This window comes from Oncorhynchus tshawytscha, linkage group LG02 (assembly GCF_018296145.1).
Source record: "Oncorhynchus tshawytscha isolate Ot180627B linkage group LG02, Otsh_v2.0, whole genome shotgun sequence".
Lineage (NCBI taxonomy): Eukaryota > Metazoa > Chordata > Actinopteri > Salmoniformes > Salmonidae > Oncorhynchus > Oncorhynchus tshawytscha.
In genome coordinates this window covers 57,811,504-57,827,964 of record NC_056430.1, presented here as the reverse complement: position 1 = coordinate 57,827,964, position 16,461 = coordinate 57,811,504, and the positions used below count along the sequence as shown (strand labels likewise).

Genomic DNA, 16,461 nt, shown 5'->3' with positions numbered 1-16,461 from the left:
AACAGCAGACTGGTATAGGGATTGATTGAATATGTCCGTAAACACACCGGCCAGCTGGTCTGCGCATGCTCTGAGGGCGCGGCTGGGGATGCCGTCTGGGCCTGCAGCCTTGCGAGGGTTAACACGTTTAAATGTCTTACTCACCTCGGCTGCAGTGAAGGAGAGACCGCATGTTTTCATTGCAGGCCGTGTCAGTGGCACTGTATTGTCCTCAAAGCGGGCAAAAAGTTATTTAGTCTGCCTGGGAGCAAGACATCCTGGTCCGTGACTGGGCTGGATTTCTTCCTGTAGTCCGTGATTGACTGTAGACCCTGCCACATGCCTCTTGTGTCTGAGCCGTTGAATTGAGGTTCTACTTTGTCTCTGTCCTGACGCTTAGCTTGTTTAATAGCCTTGCGGAGGGAATAGCTGCACTGTTTGTATTCAGTCATGTTACCAGACACCTTGCCCTGATTAAAAGCAGTGGTTCGCGCTTTCAGTTTCACACGAATGCTGCCATCAATCCACGGTTTCTGGTTAGGGAACGTTTTAATCGTTGCTATGGGAACGACATCTTCAACGCACGTCCTAATGAACTCGCACACCGAATCAGCGTATTCGTCAATGTTGTTATCTGACGCAATACGAAACATCTCCCAGTCCACGTGATGGAAGCAGTCTTGGAGTGTGGAGTCAGCTTGGTCAGACCCGCGTTGAACAGACCTCAGCGTGGGAGCCTCTTGTTTCGTGGGAGCTGCTCCAGTTTCAACTGTTCTGCCTGTTCTATTCCGTTTGTTTCTATGGAACCCTGACCTGTTCACCGGACGTGCTACCTGTCCCAGACCTGCTGTTTTCAACTCTCTAGAGACAGCAGGAGCGGTAGAGATACTCTGAATGATCGGGTATGAAAAGCCTGCTGACATTTACTCCTGAGATGCTGACCTGTTGCACCCTCAAAAACCACTGTGATTACTATTTGTTTGACCATGCTGGTCATTCATGAACATTTGAACATCCTGGCCATGTTCTGTTATAATCTCCACCCAGCACAGCCAGAAGATGACTGGCCACCCCTCATAGCCTGGTTCCTCTCTAGATTTCTTCCTAGGTTTTGGCCTTTCTAGGGAGTTTTTCTGAGCCACCGTGCTTCTACACCTGCATTGCTTGCTGTTTTGTGGTTTTAGTCTGGGTTTCTGTACATCACATTGATATATCAGGTGATGTAAGAAGGGCTATATAAATACATTTGATTTGATAAAGGAATTTAACTGTAACGCTCGTCGTTGGAATGAGGTGAGGACCAAAGCACAGCGTGGTAAGTGTTCATCATTATATTTATTAAACAGAGAACACTAAACAAAATAACAAAAGAGAACGAAACGGTTCTGTAAGGTGACAGACACATAACAGAAAACAATCACCCACAAAACACAGGTGGGAAAAGGCTACCTAAGTATGATTCTCAATCAGAGGCAATGAACGACACCTGCCTCTGATTGAGAACCATACCAGGCCAAACACAAAACCACAACATAGAAACATAGACTACCCACCCAACTCACGCCCTGACCATACTAAAACAACGACATAACAAAATAACGAAGGTCAGAACGTGACATTAACTTTGGATAAGATCCCATGTGATTTCAGAAATAAATAGGTATGAGGGGTTTATTTCCAACGACGTGGCAGTCCTTGTGAAATATCCAAATGTGTTAGCTCAACGATTGACGAATGCCACACCCAAGCAAAATAACATTTGCCCTATTGAATACAAGGTACATGCAGTACAATATTTTGTGAAAGTAAGTAGAGATTTTTTTAAAGAAAACCTCAAATCATGAGGGAGGCTCACCTAATCTTTTTAAATCCAAACTGAGATGAATAGTAGCCTAATCATGGCAAGGCTAACTCTTAGAGAATCTTAAGTGATGAGCAATTGTGGTTGATCTTGCCTATCCAAAGACTAATACATAAAAGTAGGCCTAATATTTAATAAAGGGACTCATTTTTCACATAATTTAAGTAGCCTAATCTTCAACAACATAGGTGTTATTGAGTTCTTAGCATTGGCCAGTTTTGGTATTTGACCTCCTCGCTATAGACTGTTTCATCGTTATATCATCAGAAAACTTAATGATGGTGTTGGAGTCGTGCTTGGCTACGCAGTCATGTGGAAACAGGGAGTACAGGAGGGGACTAAGCATGCACTCCTGAGGGGCCTAGGTGTTTTCAGTATCGGCGTGGCAGTTTTGTTGTTTACCTACCCTTACCACCTGGGTGCGGCCCGTCAGGAAGTCCAGGATCCAGTTGCAGATGGAGGTGTTTAGTCCCAGGGTTAGCACTATGGTGTTGAACGCTGATCTGTAGTCAATAAACAACAAGTCAGAATAAGATCGTCTGCTAAATTACCAAAATGTAAATGTATATTTGTGTGTATAGGCCTGTTCTTTGTCATCTAGTGTTAAGGGAATTTTTATCAATGATGACTAATTATGTATACATTTCAATCAGGACTGACTAGTCCGAATGCTGTTATGTTACTGTACATGTATGAAAGTTCTCTCTTGCTCCCAATATTGAATATAATGTAGTCAAGAGTTTGGAACAATGACGGTCTGTTCCTTGGTACAAATGAATGAACTATCTCCATATGGCAGGGACAGATTATCTCCAGACTGTCTAGAATGCTTATCTACACTGACTGACCTTGGCTCTAGGCGAGGAGGGAAGGCTTGAGAACTATAGGGCCTTTCTACCAGTGTCAAGAAGAGACAGAACATTTAGAAAACGCTGACGTCATTTTCAGTTTATAACCTGTGGTAAAATGTGTATGAACTCAGTACTCTCTTGAATTAAAGGCTACTATCATGTTAGGCTAATTATTATTGCTGATGACAAGCATACCCATAACACTATGCAGTTACCACCATGATTGAAAATATGAAGAGTGGTACTCAGGGATGTGTATCATTGGATATTCCCCAAACAAAATGATTTGTATTCAGGGCAAAAAGCTTATTTCTTTTGGTAGCACTTATCTGTTTTTCCTTTGCCTCCAACCCCTTTCCATGCGTGGAACGGATGTGGGTGGGGCTAGGTCTACATAAGGATGCTAAATGTAAAAAATTCACAAAAGCTCTGACGAAGGCCGTGAGGCCGATACGTAAGCTTATTAAATATCAGTGATACTACCAAGAACAGTGTGCGGTTTCCTTTTTCCTTCATCTTGTTCAACTGTTGCCACGCACCTGCAAAGAGATTGCTCAGATGTGCGAGTGCCTTTTGAATTTTATATTTGAGTGACTCGAAAATAACTACAAAATATGTGGGCTAAAAAACCTAGCAAGAAAATGTTAGCTGACATGGGCTAGTTGTTCTGGACATTTCTATGAATAGCTCTCTAAAGGTATGCAATGACTGACATGACAAGAGGAAAACTGATGATGCACTACCCAATTTCGAAATTGCACCTTGTGCATTCTACTATTACAACTTTTAAGCCGGACTAGGTTTAGGGGGGGGGAGACCACTATGCCCCCCTGCAGACCACTCTCGCTCCACAGTTTGGGAACCACTGTTCTAAAGAATACAGACCATTTCCAATGCATATTTTGAGTTTTGTGGACATGCACTGTATGATGACAAATTCTGAATCCAGATGCGTTTTAGATTTAGATATATATAATATTACTCAGAATATCACACATGGACATTTCTTGATATGGACTCAGAACTGATATTTGAAAATAACAGAAACCTTAACCTGACAACAAATGACATATTGGCAAAACAAACTAACAGTTAAAACTAGGAAAATAAATAAACATATCTAGCAATGGCACAATGAAGTCACAGTCAATTGTGTGGCGACAACGGTTTCTCAGAATCGTATCCCTCTTACCCACAGTCCTCTCAGCACATTCAAGATATGAAACTTCTCTTGGCGGAGGTCCATATCCGGATCTTGAAAGCACATTTTCTGGTGCATTTCTGAGTTTCCAGCACATGCTCAATAATTTGACAATGTGAAATCCATATTTTTCTTACATGCACAAATCATTTGTGGATTCCCTCCTGATATCATACATGGTATGGCCGGATATTGACTCATTAGACATAAGCTTATGTGGACAACTGATTTATTTAAAAAAATACTACATAGTATATTTGTGACTCGTTTCAGGAAACTATGCATATGTCGCGCGTCACTACTTCACAGGAGAGCCATTTGAATGTTAAAATGCGTTTTTTGCAGAAATGCCTTCTGGAACATGTGAACTTTCATGTGCCTTAATTACAAACTTGTATGCCATCAATAAATACGAATACAATTGTTAAGTTACGAGCCTAGTTGGTTTAGCCATGGAAAAATTCAGGAACCTTTCTGCTAGCCATGATTGACTGAGATAATGGGCGGGCTGGACATGTCCAGAGATGAGTTTCGATTGGTCTGCCACGTAGCGCGCTTCTGTCTATAACATGAGCTGGTCAGTATGTGTAGGTAATCCTTTCTAACACTGATTTTTAAAAAATATATCACAATAAGTAGAACTGCAAAAGTGTTTCTCTCCACTTTCTGGAGAACCGAGTTTTGAAATCAGTGGAATGTCCGGTGGAATTAGAGTATGATAGCTAAGGAGATGGAGAAAATGGTTGTGTTTGAGTCGATTGAGTCGAAACGAGAAAACACAGAAGACTGTTGAATAAAACACGTATCCAGATTACATCTTCAAACTAAGGGCAACCATGGCATCTGTGACAGAGAAGAAGTGTCCATCCAAGTATAAGATGTAACACACAACGTGTATGATCTGTGTAGTAATATTATTCATATTTCAGAGCTATTTGCATTGCTAGTTATAGCCTAATGTTAGCTAGCAAACATTGAACCTGGTTTGTTAGTTACATGCAGATTCATGCAGGTTAGTGTCACGCCCTGGTCTTAGTATTTTGTGTTTATATAATTATTTGGTCAGGCCAGGGTGTGACATGGGGTTATTTTGTGTTGTGTTGTGGTATTGGGGGTTTTAGTAGGTATTGGGATTGTGGCTGAGTAGGGGTGTCTAGCATAGTCTATGGCTGCCTGAGGTTCTCAATCAGAGTCAGGTGATTCTCGTTGTCTCTGATTGGGAACCATATTTAGGTAGCCTGGGTTTCACTGTGTGTTTGTGGGTGATTGTTCCTGTCTCTGTGTTAGTTGTCACCAGACAGGCTGTATTAGGTTTTCACGTTCCGTTTGTTGTTTTTGTATTGTTTGTATTTATCGTCATTAACGATGTATCGATTTAACCACGCTGCATTTTGGTCCGACTCTCCTTCGACGGAAGAAAGCCGTAACAGTTAGTAACTTTATGAGTTGGGATTATGGTTGATTGTTTAGCTATCTAGCTACATGTCTAAACAAAAGACTCCACTATGCAAGTTACCATTTCAATACAATGTTCATGATGTCACTGCAACGGCTGTTGATAGACGTAGCTGGTAAATTCACAGAATAACTGACAAATTTAAAAACGCTCAACACCCGTTTGAGTATGGCCGGTGTCAGTAAACGTTGGCAAAAAATGGTAATTCAATTGTTGCCAGCAGCACAGTTAGTCACCAATGCTCTGGATAACATGAAAACAGCCTAACAAGCTCTGCTAGGTCAGAGTGAGCTGTTCTCTCATTTGTGTCTGGAAGTGGCTAGCAAGTTAGCTAATCCAAGTTTATCATTTTAAATTGTACCCGCAAAACACCAGTCTCAATGTAAACAGTGAATAGGCGACTCTGGGATGCTGGCCTTCTAGGCGGAGTTGCAAAGAAAAAGCAATATCTCAGACTGGCCAATAAAAAAAAATATTAAAACGGGCAAAAGAACACAGACACTGGACAGAGGAACTCTGCCTAGAAGGCCAGCTTCCCTGAGTCGCCTCTTCACCGAAGCTGCCAGTTGAGGACTTATGAAAAGTCTGTTTATCAAACTAGACACTCTCATGTACTTGTCCTCTTGCACAGTTGTGCAGCGGGGCCTCCCACTCCTCTTTCTATTCTGTTTAGAGACAGTTTGCAATGTTCCGTGAAGGGAGTCTTACACAGCGTTGTATGAGATCTTCACACACACACTAATATACATACACATACATATATTTATAGACACAATATCTTTTAAAAATATATTTTCCTGTATTATTTCCTGTAAACCCTGCCACTCCTCCCCTTATTGGGGTAAACTAATGAACAACAACACTTAGGTTTCCACAGCTTAATCATTCGATATACATTTTACGGGCCCAATCTATCCTATTTCTGATGTTCTGATTTCTATTTGCCATATATTTCTAACTGTGCTCTTTCACAAAAGCTCTGAAGCTATACAATCCCACCCTTCAGCTCCATTCAACCCCTCCCATCTATCTCTTTACACCATCCATATTGCTATTATTATTATTATTATGATTTATTCTCGCCTGTTCAGAGCAACAGATAATTCGAAAATAAAATCACAAATGTACACTGCGCAAAAATATAAATGCAACATGCAATAATTTCAAAGATGTTACAGTTCAGATAAGGAAATGAGTCAATTGAAATTAATTAATTAATTAAGACCTAATCTATGGATTTCACATGACTGGGAATACAGATACTCAGCTGTTGGTCACAGATACCTTAAAAAAGGAAGAAAAGGTTGATCAGAAAACCAGTCAGTATCTGGTGTGAGCGGTCACAAGTCATGACCACAGTCAAATTCCACATGACCATTTAGTCACGGTAACTAGGCTTCTCCAAGCTCTGGTGCTGCTGGTAGTCATTAGTAGCCTACCAAACTTGCTAACTGCATAGCAACCAGCACTCTATTATTCCTATAATCACTCTGACATCAATGCAAATGTAATTTAAATCTAATCAAACACTCCTGAGAGTTCTGAGAGTATGAAATTGTGTTACAAATCAGGGTTTTGATGGCCTCTATTAAAAAGAGGAGGCCCCATCAGCTTTCTACATTTATTTCTCAACTTTCCTAATATTAAGCACATTGCTTTGCAACAGGAGTATAGCCTATCTGGCCGGCATGGAAATGAAACACGGGGAAAGTGTCTTCCATTCACTATTTATGTGCATAGATGACATGTATTTCTTCCCTTGGCCTCTGTTCCAAGACAGGTGCATGATAATGGTCCATTCTAAATCCAAACCAATTTCACACATATATTGTTTAGCATATGTAAAGACAAGACTAAATGAAGAATAGACTAATGGGTGACAATATTATCACGTGTGAATGATGCCCAGCATGTGTAGTAAGGCAAGTAACAGCACATACCTTTTTTTGTCTACTTTTTCTAATCATAGTTACCCACCTCATGTAGCCTAGCCCATGTATCACAACTAAAGTGGCATGATAACTTCTTAAAATTAAGCACATTAATCCTCTTTACAACCAGTGTAGAGCCTAACTGGCCTACTGTACATAGGCGGCTCGTGAGTTTCGGGAAGATAATTTTCACCATAAAAATACACTTTTATAATAAAGCATTACAATTAATATATGCCTTTGGATGAGGTAATGTTTTGGTCCTAAGTGGTACCAAGAACGAGATAAGGAACTTTGTTTAGGAGACCAAACTGAACAATAATTTATAGCTAATGCTATCTAGCTATGGGATACTCCTCTTTCAAGTAAAAGGTTCTTTGTGTAATATTCCTAAGATCTGTTATTCGTCATGTGAGTTGAGATGGGTGTGTCTTGGCTATAAATTATACTAAGAACTGTTGTGTAAGCACTCTCAGATCAATTCATTTATAGACACTGAATTGATCTGAGAGTCACAGGGCTATGGTGAAGCTCATAATTAAAGATGGACTTTATAATATGACTCTGACTTGTGTGTGGTTTGCTCTCTCATTATTTGGTAATACAGGAAATTTCCACGACACTGTATTCACTTGGGATCTATCACATACCACAACTGTCCCAGAGTATGTTTATAATATTTATTTCTCACACAGAAGGACAAGTTGACCATGAAGGCCTGATTCACACAGTCTTCTCTGAACAGTTGATGTTGAGATGTGTCTGTTACTTGAACTCTGTGAATGATTCATTTGGGCTGCAATGCCAAGAGTGTGGAAAGCTGTCATCACACAAAAGGTGGCCATTTAAAGAATCTCGAAGAAAAAATATATTTTGATTTGTTTAACACTTTTTTTGGTTACTACAGTTCATAGTTTTTATGTCTTCACTATTAATTTACAATGTAGAAAATAGTAAAAAATAAAGAAAAACCCTAGAATGAGTGGGTGTTCTGAAACTTTTGACCGGTACACAAACTCTTCTAAACTGTTTCGGCTAGGAAGCATGCCGACGCCTTTAGAAGTAAAAGAGCCTGGAAGATCGTTTTGGAGTTCAAAAAATTGTCACACTGGGAACCTTTCAAGATCAAAAAGGTTCTTTAGGAACCCCTCTGAAAAATGGTATTTGTTCGTGGACCCCCCTTTTGTGATGGGAGGTGTTTAATTTGGAACTTTTAAAATAATATATTGTAGAGGTGGCAGCCTATCAGAAGATCGGAGGCTTTGCTTTCACAGGGTTCTTTTTGGCCACCAGTTAGAGTAAATATAACTTATGTTCATCATGTTATGGTTGTACACTGCAAATGTAATTTTTTTTAAAATATTTGTGCATATTACACATTCTAATATCATAGTCATAATTAACATTGCTGATTGCATAGTGAAATAAGGTGGTACTATTCCAACTGCATAGGATCTTGAGGAACTCATACACCTCAGTAAGTCTCATTGAATCTACAAAACTGTCAGTTTTCAACCTTAACATGTGATGACAATACAACAGAAAAGATGAACAGGAAGGACATTTACTCCCATGGGTGACCTAAACATATCTATTTGAAAGCCAAGGTTCTACTAAGCCATGCCTCCAGTCCAGGGTTCCTCCAGTTCCTCTGTATAGGTGTTTTGGTGTTACTCTGGACCCTGATCTCTCTTTTGATGAACATATCAAGACTGTTTCAAGGACAGCTTTTTTCCATATACGTAACATTGCAAAAATCAGAAACTTTCTGTCCAAAAATGATGCAGAAAAATGTATCCATGCTTTTGTCACTTCTAGGTTAGACGACTGCAACGCTCCTGGATAAGGCACTAAATAAACGTCAGGTAGTGCTAAACACAGCTGCACGAGGCAAATGATAATCACACCAGATACTGACTAGTTTAATGATCCACACCCCTACCTCTTTTGTTAAGGTATCTGTGACCAACATATCATATATGTATTCCCAGTGAAATCAATCGATGAGGGCATAAATAATTTATTTAAATTGACAGATTTTCTTATATGAACTGTAACTCAGCAAAATCTTTGAAATTGTTGCATTTTGCATTTATATTTTCATTCAGTATAGAAAAGGCATCCAGAAAAAACAATATTGGGTATGGGAATTTATACAATCAAAAAACACCATAACAGACCTGGTTTAGGTTATGACAGGGCAGCCTGTAGGCTTTTGTTAGATTCCTGCACTGAATCATATAATCCAATAGTCATGGTTGTCACTCTGAAATAATATTTGTGTAGTTAATCAGACATGGTAAATTTGCCCTTCATAATGGAAGAACAGCCCTGGTTTAAGATTATAGTCCCATACTGTGGTAAATACAGCACATAGCCATCTTCAGATGCAGAATCAATATGACTTACTGTATGTGACGTGAGCTGTTTTATTAAGATGGATTATTCCTTGCATCCATGAGCAGGTTTGTTAAACATAGATTGTATCTACTTACAAAGCTTAACTACTCCGTAGTTGTGCTGTCCTCATCTCACCTGTTGTTGGTCAAACACTGAAGTCATGTAGTTATTGTATTGTTTCTCTCTTCCAATTCAACCACTACACATGTAGTCGTATCCCCTTCTCTGAAATACCTCTTTGAACAACCTTAGTCGAACCAATGATACCCTAGAGAAACTGCAGCGCAAGCAAGCAAGCAACAAGGACTTCTCCAAGAGCTGAAGAGCTCTTAGAGAAGTCCTTGTTGCATGCGCCTCAGTTTCTCTATTACGCAATTGATTATTCCTGTGCTAGTTGGATTTTACATGATCATGTCACATTTCTTCTTCCCCCTTAAAGAGACAAGTGTATTTTTCAATGACTAGTTATAGGAGAGAATGTAATGCATATTATTGCCGGCTAAAAAGGTGTTGTTTGCATACACTAGAGACTTTCCTTTAGCATGCCTAGTTTACAACTACTATGAGTTTTCTTTTACATAATCAGGCTGTGAAATATTTTCTGATACTCTTGCTGTTGAAGTGCACAAGAAGCGAGAGTCAGATTTTAATTATCACTGTTAAAATGAAATGTGTGACTTGATTTTAAGGAATATTTGATGGTATTTCAACATGTAACAAAATATTATGTAAGGCTCTATGCATGCCAGCACAATGCATCACCGGGGGCAAACTACCTGCCCTCCAGGACACCTACTCCACCCGATGTCACAGGAAGGCCATAAAGATCATCATGGACAACAACCACCCGAGCCACTGCCTGTTCACCTCGCTATCATCCAGAAGGCGAGGTCAGTACAGGTGCGTCAAAGCAGGGACAGAGAGACTGAAAAACAGCTTCTATCTCAAGGCCATCAGACTGTTAAACAGCCACCACTAACATTGAGTGGCTCCTGCCAACATAGTGACTAAACTCCAGCCACTTTAATAATGGAAATGGATGGAAAAAATGTATCACTAGCCACTTTAAACTATGCCACTTTGTTTACATACCCTACATTACTCATCTCATATATATATATACGGTACTCGATACCATCTACTGCTTCTTGCCTATGCCGTTCAGTACCATCACTCATTCATATATATCTTTATGTACATATTCTTTATCCCTTTACACTTGTGTGTATAAGGTAGTAGTTGTGGAATTGTTAGGTTAGATTACTCGTTGGTTATTACTGCATTGTTGGAACTAGAAGCACAAGCATTTCACTACACTCGCATTAACATCTGCTAACCATGTGTATGTGACAAATACAATTGGATTTGATTTGATTTAGTACACATGGGCATTCCGAGTGGAAATCATTACCTGGATTGATAAAGATATTGACCATGAGTTTTTGCCCTGGATGAAATAGCTGAAGGACTTCAACGTGCAAACAGGAAAACCTTTATTGTACTTCCCTTGAATGAAATGTAAAAAAAGCTCATTAAAAGCTCTTACTTCCCAAACATCAGCTATATCAATATTGTGTCATAAAACAATTATGTGTCATTATAGAGTGATCAGACAGGTCTTAAGTGTTAAGTGTTATTGACTGTACGATTGTTTATCCCATGTGTAACTCTATGTTATTTTTGTCGCACTGCTTTGCTTAATCTTGGCCAGGTTGTAAATGAAAACTTGGTCTCAACTGGCCTACCTGGTTAAACAAAAGTGATTAACATTTTTTTTATTAAGTATTGTTGTCAAAATGTAATTCATGCAGGAAGGATAGAGCTTTATCTTGTTGTATACAACATGTTGCAATATTTTTTATACTTGCTTTAGCTCTCTGTCAAAGTCTACTAATGTGCAATCATTATTAAAAATAAATCCATGTAGATGTCAGCTGCAGTTAAACATATTCAACAATGTATGCTGTGTATATTTACTTGTGAACTGTCACTCACAATAACAGGTGACAATAATTACACATAACCAAACAATAAGACACTACAGTAGAGGAAAAGTTTCTGAAACATGCAGAATGGAGCTAATTGTCCATATTATTGATCATTGCTGGACTGACAAATGTGTTCACATGGTGTGAGAAAAGCTACACGGTCTAGTTGTGCTTTACTTTGTACTGTTATTCTAAGATAGGTGTTGGTGAGTGTGTGGACTTTCTAAATATGACAAACTGAGGAAAGATTATGTCTCTAAATTATACAAATCATTTGACTAAAAGTAAATAAACTAAAGGAAAGGTGTAAACACTTACTTGCAATCGTCTGTCAGAACTATGTTCACCAGCGAGCGATGTCTCAACAGCTGAAGTTCAAAGACCAATAGGGACTTATCTGAAGTGATATGTGTTCAATGGGAGTGGTAAAAAAGACAACAACCTCAATAATGACTAATGACTGAAATATTTGCATTACATTATATTTAATCAACCTAGTATGGAATAAATAGAATAGCCCCAAAATTTCAAGCATCAAGTTAAATCAAATGCACCTTGAACACAAACATTGGAAGTTGTTTTAAATATTTAACCAGGTCGGCTAGGGACTCTTCTACTGCATGTCATGCAATCACTAAAACATTCCACTCAACAACTGTCACTCTTTCTCACTTTGTTTGACCAAATCCTTATTGATGTCAATGATTTAAATTAAAGTCAAAGTTGTGCGTCCATATTTCAAGTTAGGTTTTAGGCTCTCATTTAAAGTCACAATCTGGATTTTTTTGTTTCAGCCCAATTTGCTGGGAAAATGAATCACATGGCCACTTTCCTGCCATTCATTTTTGTCCCACGAGCTCAAGAAACCAAGAGAGTTAGCTCATTAGATTAGTCGTAACAGGAAAAACTGTTGCATTGTGGTATACTTGGAGATCAACTGGTGGACGAGCCCATTGCCAAATGTGTAGATAGGGTTTGTCATTAAAAAAAATCCAACTTCTTAATGACAGGCATCTGTTTTCCCCGAGAACTCACAAGTTCATGGAGTCCGACATTGTGAGGAAAATAATATTACGCTAAGGCTGTTCTTCTTCGTCGGTGGCACTATCGTGCCGATTCATGGCAGTTCAAATGCTTTTGAATAGATGCTGGATGCTAAAGAACCAGCTAACAAACTTACTATAACAAACTATTTGGATGAAACTGTCTGTGGACCCCAGGAAGAGTAGCTGCTGCTTCGGCAAAATCCCCTAATGGGGATCCTAAATAAAATACTAAAAAACATCCTAGATAAGTTCAAAATATGCTAAACCCTAACCTGCTTTAAGTCTTGTTTAAATTAAAATAGCAGACTATTGACAGATTACTAATAAGTGAATTATCAAAGTTCAAAAGACAATTCCTAAGATCTCATTATAATCAGCTATTGAGAGTGATTAGGTGGAGGTTTTAGAAAGGTCATTTACCCACCCAGTTAGCCAAATGATGGAGTATGAAATAAAGTATCTTTTTGGTTCTTAGTGAAAGTTGAAATGACGTATTTTAAACAATTGTTTACAGACAGATTATTTCACTTATTATTCACTGTATCGCAATTCCAGTGGGTCAGACGTTTACATACACTAAGTTGACTGTGCCTTTAAACAGCTTGGAAAATCCCAGAAAATTATGTCATGGCTTTAGAAGCTTCTGATAGGCTAATCGACATCATTTCAGTCAATTGGAGGTGTACCTGTGGATGTATTTCAAGGCCTACCTTCAGACTCGGGGGTGGCAGCATTATGTTCTGGAGGTACTATGCTGCAGGAGGGACTGGTGCACTTCACAAGATAGATGGCTTCATGAGGGAGGAAATTTATGTGGATATATTGAAGCAACATCTCAAGACAATGACCCCAAGCATACTTCCAAAGTTGTGCCAAAGGGGCTTAGGTCCTGACCTCAATCCTATAGGAAATTTGTGGGCAGAACTGAAAAAGTGCGAGCAAGGAGGCCTACAAACCTGACTCATTACACCAGCTCTGTAAGAAGGAATGGGTCAAAATTCACCCAACTTATTGTGGGAAGCTTGTGGAAGGCTACCCAAAAGTTTGACCCAAGTTAAACAATTTAAAGGCAATGCTACCAAATACTAATTGAGTGTATGTAAACTTCTGACAAACTGGGAATGTGATGAAAGAAATAAAAGCTTAAATAAATCATTCTCTCTACTATTATTCTGATATTTCACAATCTTAAAATAAAGTGGTGATCCTCACTGACTGAAGAGGGATTTTTTACTAGGATTAAATGTCAGGAATTGTGAAAAAACTGAGTTGAAATGTATTTGGCTAAGGTGAATGTAAACTTCCGACTTCAACTGTATTACCTCAATTACCTCGACTAACCCCATACCCTTGCACATTGACTCGGTACCGGTACCCCTTTAATATAGCCTCTATATAGCCGTAATTGATATTTTATCGTGTTACTGTTTTTCCTTTAGTTTATTTAGCAAATGTTTCTTACTTACTTTAAAAAAAATTGTTGGCTAATTGTTGTAAGTAAGCATTTCACAGCAAGGTTTATGCTGCGCATGTGAAAAATACAATTTGACTTGATACATGTAGTATAGGTATCATTAAACACTTTACTTACAATTATGAAGTGGTATTAGTTGTTAAAAGCATGTATGAGCCTTTATGATTAGAATAAGGCTTATAATATGTTATCTATTTGTGTGGCAAACAACTCAAACTGTCTTTAAATGGTAATGTAGAATACAAATATTGAGTGTTGTGATGCTGAGGGCAAAATTCCATTGAACCAACATTGCAGTATCATATAAAAGTTCTCACAACAGATTGGGGTTCTGTAAAGAACAGAACAAAAAAACAGGTAGACCTGCCCTCAGGTAGCTGATTATTTTACAGATGTGATCAGCAGAGGAGGCTGGTTAGACTCCGTTCCATTGATTCCTTTACAAACATTAACTGTAACTGGCCAAACACTGTTCCTTCTCTTGTGTTCTTCACCCAGCCATTAAAAACTTCTTAGGGCTGAGATCCCATTAACGGAATCAATATGACAGCAGCCAGTGAACGTGCAGGGCGCCAAATTCAAACAACAGAAATCTCATAATTACAATTCCTCAAACATACAAGTATCTTCTAACATTTTAAAGGTAATATTGTTGTTAATCCCACCACAGTGTCCGATTTCAAATAGGCTTTACAGCGAAAGCACCACAAACGATTATGTTAGGTCAGAGCCAAGTCACAGAAAAACACAGCCATTTTTCCAGCCAAAGAGTGGAGTCACAAAAATCAGAAATAGAGATAGAATTAATCACTAACCTTTGATGATCTTCATCAGATGACACTCATAGGACTTCATTTTACACAGTACATGTATGTTTTATTCGATAAAGTTCATATTTATATAAAAAAATCTCAGTATACATTGGCACGTTATGTTCAGTAGTTCCAAAAACATCCGGTGATTTTGCAGAGAGCCACATATGTGTCCCATATCAAAGCACAAACTCACAAAACCCCCGTTTCCTCCCGCCTGTCCGGCGCCGCTGCCGGAGCCTCCCGCCTGTCCGGCGCCGCTGCCGGAGCCCCTCAGCCCAGAGGCGCCAGAGCTTCTGCCCCTCTGTCCAGAGCTTCCGCACCTCTGTCCCGAGCTGCTCCTCTGTCCAGTGGGGTCATTGAGAGGGGTGGCCATGGGTAGAAAGCCACGGAGGCGGACAATGAGGCGGACTAAGACAATGGTTAAGTGGGGTCCGCGTCCCGCGCCAGACCCGCCACCGCGGACAGACGCCCACCCAGACCCTCCCCTATAGGTCAAGGTTTTGCGGCCGGAGTCCGCACCTTTGGGGGTACTGTCACGTTCTGACCTTTATTTCCTTTGTTTTGTATTTATTTAGTATGGTCAGGGCGTGAGTTGGGTGGGCAGTCTATGTTTGTTTTTCTATAATTTGGGTATTTCTATGTTTCGGCCAAGTATGGTTCTCAATCAGAGGCAGGTGTCATTAGTTGTCTCTGATTGAGAATCATACTTAGGTAGCCTGGGTTTCACTGTGTTTGTGGGTGTTTGTTCCTGTCTCTGCACCAGATAGGACTGTTTAGGGTTTCACACAGTCCATGTTTATTGTTTTGTAGTGTTCATGTGTACATTTACATATTAAAAGAACCATGGACACTTACCACGCCGCATATTGGTCCTCCGATCCTTCTCGCCTCTCCTCTTCAGATGAAGAGGAGGAAATCCTTGACAGCTACACTCGCATTAACATCTGCTAACCATGTGTATGTGACAAATAAAATTTGATTTGATTACACTGTATATTGCACTCATACTGATGAAATATATTTGCCAATAAATGACAGTTAATATAGCCATAAATTGTGTTTGCTTTGTATTGTATTTTTTTTTTAAATTTCAACTTTATTTAATTTAATTAGGAACAAATTCTTATTTTCAATGAGGGCCTAGGAACAGTGAGTTAAATGCCTTGTTCAGGGGCAGAATTACAGATTTTTACCTTGCCAGCTCGGGGATTCAATCTTGCAACGTTTCGGTTACTAGTCCAATGCTCTAACCACTAGGCTCCCTGCCACCCCATGGCTTCATAAGGATTCATGGCTTCATAAGAATTCAAATTGGAATACTACAGAATCAAAAGGGGAGCACTGAATTGCATGTGATCTCCCATGGATAGTAGGAACCTGCAGATGCCTAATTTCACAAATGCTCTACTTAATTCAGTTTTGGTTAGTTTGGTAGCTTTCAAACAAAAGAATCCTCACA

At 39.3% G+C, this 16,461-nt stretch overlaps 1 protein-coding gene across 1 annotated transcript in view; it reads right to left on the bottom strand.

Annotated features, from left to right (window-relative positions):
• Window positions 1-2,295, bottom strand: part of LOC112222564 (equilibrative nucleoside transporter 1-like) — a 32,563-nt gene extending 30,268 nt beyond the window's left edge. The window contains exon 1 of the mRNA XM_042301458.1: window positions 2,247-2,295. The gene's annotated coding sequence lies outside the window, so the exon portion shown is untranslated. The remainder of the gene's footprint in view (window positions 1-2,246) is intronic.
• Window positions 2,296-16,461: the final 14,166 nt, after the last annotated feature.